This window comes from Schistocerca piceifrons, chromosome 7 (assembly GCF_021461385.2).
Source record: "Schistocerca piceifrons isolate TAMUIC-IGC-003096 chromosome 7, iqSchPice1.1, whole genome shotgun sequence".
Taxonomy (NCBI): domain Eukaryota; kingdom Metazoa; phylum Arthropoda; class Insecta; order Orthoptera; family Acrididae; genus Schistocerca; species Schistocerca piceifrons.
Window position 1 is genome coordinate 382949022 of NC_060144.1, and position 5997 is coordinate 382955018.

General features: G+C 44.5%; 1 pseudogene; it reads right to left on the reverse strand.

Annotated features, from left to right (window-relative positions):
• Nucleotides 1-431: 431 nt before the first annotated feature.
• On the reverse strand, nt 432-549 carry LOC124709404 (annotated as a pseudogene).
• Nucleotides 550-5997: the final 5448 nt, after the last annotated feature.

Below are 5997 nucleotides of genomic sequence, written 5' to 3' on the forward strand. Positions count from 1 at the left end.
CACGCTAAATAACAATATTAATATTCATATATGCAGCGGAATATAACAAATCAATCACTCCGTGTATCTTGGCAGTCACAAGCTGTTGAGCTCCGCTACACTCTCTTGTTGATATTTCTATAGTGAAGCCCAAAACTTAGCAGCACTTGTACATCATAAAAAGATTGAACATTCACAAATATGTATATGAGGTTTCCAATGCGGAAAAATATTTCTGTTGCAACTAAAAAGCATCCTGTCTTCAGGCCACAAGTGACCCGTCGGGACCATCCGATCGCCGTGTCATCCTCAACTGAGGATGCAGACACGAGCGCGTGTGCTCAGCACACAGCTCTCCCAGTCGTTATGATGGTTTTCTTTGACTGGAGCCACTACTGTTCAGTGGAGTAGCTCCTCAATTGGCATCAAGAGGGTGAGGGCACCCCGGAAAATGGCAACAGCACATGGCGGCCCGGATAGTCACCTATCCTAGTGCCTGTAACGCACGACAGCACTTAACTTCGGTGATCTGACGGGAACCGGTGTATCCACTATGATAAGGCCGTTGCCCCGAGGCAGTAAAATTTAATGATCGGTGTTGCCTCGCTTGTTCATACACTTTTTACGGATACAAAACTGATCTTCCCTGAAGTAAGCTTTATCAGTTCTTCCCATTTCAGTGTAAAAAAATTCTTTTCAGTGTTTTGTAACTACGACTCATTCAACTGTAAATGTAAATGCCATATGGCTAGGGCCTCCCGTCGGGTATACCAGTCGCCTGGTGCAAGTCTTTTGAGTTGACACCACTTAGGCGAATTGCATGTCAATAGGGATGAGATGATGATGATTAGGACAACACAACGCTCAGTCCCGGAGCAGAGAAAATCTCCGACCCAGCCGTGAATCGAATCCGGGCTCGTTGGTTCGACATTCGATCGCGCTGACCACTCAGCTACCAGGGGCGGATTCAACTGATGATTCGGTAGCACTCACACCTGTCAGCATCTGCCTACGTTGGAATTCTTGTTATTAAATTATTCTTGAAGACTGCAGGTACTTCCTCGGCCTCATACATCTTACTGACCAAGTAGAACAGTTTCGTCATGTCTGGGTCTCATATACGGAAATCTAATGGGGAGAGATCGGGATTGTACCGAGGATGTGTAAAGGCCTCCCAGCGGAACTTCTGCAGCTAGGTCGACACAACCTTCGGAATATATGGGCCCTCGCACATGCATTGTAGAAATACATTCTTGGCCGTTGATTTGCTTTACAGGCCCTGTTAGAATCAAGGTTCCATTGGCAACCGAAAACGTTTTTCCATAAGGCATCGACCATCTTGTCTCACAGTGGGATAATTTTATTTCAGTTATGGCGATTACATTTGAAACAAGAAACAGTTTCCTTACTTTGTTTCACGTGTCTGGCGTTCTTTTTACTGCGCCTTACACTTCACTTCTGTAACACTGTTTCCCCTCCGTAGACCGCCCCTATGTATTTATTCCAGCTTTCAGCTTTTCCTTCTTTGTTTAGTACTGGTTTCCCATCTGAGCTCTTTATATTCACATATCTTATCTCTTCAGTCCAAAGGCCTCTTTGATTTTCCTATCGACAGCATCTATCTTTAACGTAGATACGCCTGCTTCTGTAGCCTTGCATTTTTCCTGTAGCAATTTCCGCTTAGCCACTACCAGTACCTTGCCAATTTTATGATTTAAACGTATGGGTTGCCTTTCACCACTCTCATTGGCTGCATCTTTACATTTTCTCCTTTCGTCATTGAAATTTGGTATATCCTATGTCATCCGTGAAATAGGAACCGTTACATTCTTTTTGAAGTCTAAATGTGTTTGCATACCAATTGGTTACTAGATCTTGTCTTCATAACAAACTGCTGTCTTAACTAATCTCTCAAAGCCAACCATTCTTCTGTTGTATTCCTTTCAACTGTTTCAGTACAACGTTCGGTTCAGTCTTAACGTATTTACATGATTTAGCTACGTTTAAGCTGGTTGCGACCTGTCTTTTACCTGTATTTAATTCCATCTTTTATGTTAGTTTGTTTGAGGAATGCTGACATGAGCAAAAGAAGCTCATTGTTTATGTTGACAACTATTGTGTTTTGAGTACTTTAACTTCTAGAAAAGTCTTAAGCCTAAATCTATAATCGTGGAAATTGTAATAAATAGTACAATAGATGACGAAAGCAGGTCATTTAAAAATTCAAGAAGACTGTAATTCCAGACCAAATATAATTGAATCTATGAGTTGGAAAAAGGGTATTGTCTACTTTTTTCAAATTAACGTTACCGGAGGTAGCTAATCCGTATATCTGTATTCATCGTCTGATATGAAAGGGGGTCACGTTGTGTCAACAGGAGTGCTAGTCAGAATGGTGACGAGTAAGAGAGGGATGCCATGTCCACATAAACAAGTGTATTATCGACCTGTTCCAATAAAGAAGAAGACCCCCCCCCAGACGATGTAAAGGAAATTCTGCAACACATACCTGATGAACAGAAACCATTTTATAACATTATTTGTCAGTGTCCAGCGAAGGACGGAAAAGATAAAGGATACCCACCATTGTCTACTTTGCTGTACTTTGCTTGTGGTTGTAATTTCGGTACACCGGCTCAGTTGTGTTTCGCTAGTTTGTTGGCCCCAGCGAGTCCTAAAATATCAGCCCCTCTCAGAGTGCTTATAACGGTCGCCACTACTTTTAATTGCCTTTAACTGGTTCCGTTGCTGATACTGTTTGTTTAAGACTGTTATATTAAAAGTTAATATTTCTGTAGCCTAGATACGCAACCTATTCTATGAGGGTCTACAAGCAAACAGACATCTGTTATTTCTCTACAGTTTGCAACTCATTTGATCAAGGTTGCCGACAAAAAACACAAATACCAGGCACAAAACGAAAATATAGGGCTTATTCACACAAGTGGATGAACTGTATACTAACATTGGAGAGTAAGTATTGATGTGATAATAAACGTCCCTAGGAATGTGGGTAGGCTGTGTTCCAAGGTATCAACAAAGCGAGAAGGCACCCCATCTCCATAATCTTCTAACAACCCTTACTTTTCACTTCATATTGTGATGCGTTCAGAGTAATAAAGTAGTAAAACTAGTGTCTTCCATGTAAATCACTATGTCAATACACTTTGCTACGTGAAAATTATGTCAAGTCCTTGCACTGAACTGCTAATTTCAGCACATATGTAATTTTCATCAGTTAAGTTACGGCGAGAGAATTATAAAAGACGTAAATTCAAAGCTGGCATGTACACGCGTGACGCTCTTCTGATGTTTATACTCGGGAATTCTGTGCTGAGAAATGAATGTTAATGTAGTTAATATCTAATAGTGCTGTTGTGTAGTTGTGGTTTTAGCTATTTCCTGTCTAGGATGAGTCCTGCTGTACCTTTGGTGGCGACTTTTCGTTATGTCACTGATCGCTGGTGTGGAGCAAATAGAGCGATGTTAATTCAATAAATCAGACCCCAGAACCTAATAATATTGTGACTTCTGTTCCGAAGAGTAGCACTGTCAAAACGCCCTTAAAAAAAAAGTATTTTTCGCTGCTCCACCGTAAAATGTGACAAGACGCAACCGACCGCTGATAGTAGATAACACCACTCAGTATTAAGCTAGGGCAGCTGACTAACATTCTCTTCATTACACAGCTCGACCATATATTCGTACTTCTCAAAGTCAGACAGTATTTGGCGCTCAGCGAATAGCTGCAATACCGATTATGACTGCATCGAAACATGCAATACAGTTCACTAAAACAACGACAGTAGTACACTGTACCTGCCACGGCAGCATAACACAACTTAGTCTCGTTTCGAATGTAGATACACTAATATGTCTGGATCTGTATGTTTTGCGATGAATTATAGCGTGGCTGAGTTATTCCCGTTTACTACCGGCTGCCTCTGACATGCGCTCAAGCTCTGATATGTTCAAAGTACATTTATCGTCTTCTACGATAAATCTTCCTTTTTCTCTTCCGTATCTGCTCTGTTCTGCTTCTTTCTACTCTTGCTATCTTCTCCTTTTGCGAATTTGCTCTCTAACCGGTTGTTTATTACAAGCCACAGAATAAGTAGAATGCCAGCACGAAGAAAATAAGTACACGTGGAAAGACGACGTCGGTTTCGATATGATGACGTCATATGGCACCTGCGGCCTATTAGATGTAGTGATAATGGTTTCAACGTCGTCCGCCAGCAGATAGCGTAGTGGGATAGCTCCCAGACCTCTATCTGTGTCCCGGCCGGGGTGGCCGAGTAGTTCTAGGCACTACAGTCTGGAACCGCGCGACCAATACGGTCGCAGGTTCGAATCCTGCCTCGGGCATGGATGTGTGTGACGTCCTTAGTTTAATTAGGTTTAAGTAGTTCTAAGTTCTAGGAGACTGATGACCTCAGAAGTCCCATAGGGCTCAGAGCCATTTGACCGTCTATCTGTGTCCGCCCTTCAATAGAGTATGCTCACAGCCAGAAGTTCCAGTGGGGTGCAGAAGTGTGGAGCATGCAGGCTACCGTGACACGGAGATGCACTCGTGCTTCCTACTGGTAACTGACCGAGTTTATAAGGGGTTAAATCGTAGCCTACCAAGTGGGGAGATGGTCCTGTCGTAGAATTGCCACTCAAGTAGGACGTGTAGCGTCAGATGTACAACGAAGCCAGTATCAGTGGTCAGGTGAAGATTCTCACTCCCATAAAAGAGGGTTTGGATTTCCACGCAGCACATACGTCCACCAGCATCCTCGTATTGTAAGGGCAGCACTTGCAGAGTTTGCAGCTACCACAGTAGATATTAGACGGCTTTTGAGTCCACACGAGTGAAACCGAACTGCTGCGAACCGGCTATTATCAGTGGGGTTACGGACGCACACACCTCTAGCCCGCCTTCCACCCACGCCACAGCATAGACGTGCACTGCTCGACTGGTGCCCTCAGAGGTTCACTTGGAAAATGGAATGGCACGCCGTGATCCCCAGCGGTTAAGCCGGCCGCTGTGGCAGAGCGGTTCTAGGCGCTTTAGTCCGGAACCGCGCGACCGCTACGGTTCAAGGTTCGAATCCTGCGGCAGGCATGGATGTGCGTGATGTCCTTAGGTTAGTTAGGTTTAAGTAGTTCTAAGTTGTAGGGGACTGACGACCTCAGGTGTTATGTGCCATAGTGCTCAGAGCCATTTGAACCCAGCGGTGAAAGCAGATTCTGTCTGCACGGAAGTGATGGTCGTTTGCGCGTACAACGTGGACTTGGTGACGTCTCGCAGAGCCCTTTCGTCCAAGACACATTGGCCATACCCAGGCCTTATGGTACTGGGTGCGACAAGCAACAACAGTCATTCACCTTTGGTGTTTCTGGATGGGCTGCTAAGCAGCACTCGGTAAGAACAGGATGTTGTTAGATCTGTTGTTTTGTCGTTCTTGCACCAGAAGATGATATGTTCCAACAGCACAATGCTCGCCCATAGGCTGCCCGTGAACCACAACATTTTCTTCAAGACGTGCAACAACTGTCGTAGCCAGCACGCCTTCTGTACTTCTCTCCAATCGAGCACATGGGATATATCATGGGACAAGTGTTTCGTGCGACTCGTCAGCCAACAACTCTTACAGAACTACATGAACAGGTGGAGGAGGTGTGGCATAACATGTCCTAGTACAGTATTCACCATCTGTATGATCGACTGGACGCCACAGTCAGCTCTTGCTTTACCGCCGTGGGGTCTACACCACGTAATAATACGGGTGTTTCATCATGGAACGATACCAGGTAAGTTAGAACCGCTTATGCTCTTGATCTGTAAATGTAATCGCCGGCCAAGCGGTTCTAGGCACTTCAGTCTGGAACCGCGCTGCTGCTACGGTCGCAGGTTCGAATCCCGCCTCGGGCATGGCTGTATGTGATGTCCTTAGTTTAGTTAGGTTTAAGTCGTTCTAAGTCTAGGGGACTGATGACCTCAGATGTTAAGTCCCATAGTGCTCAGAGCCA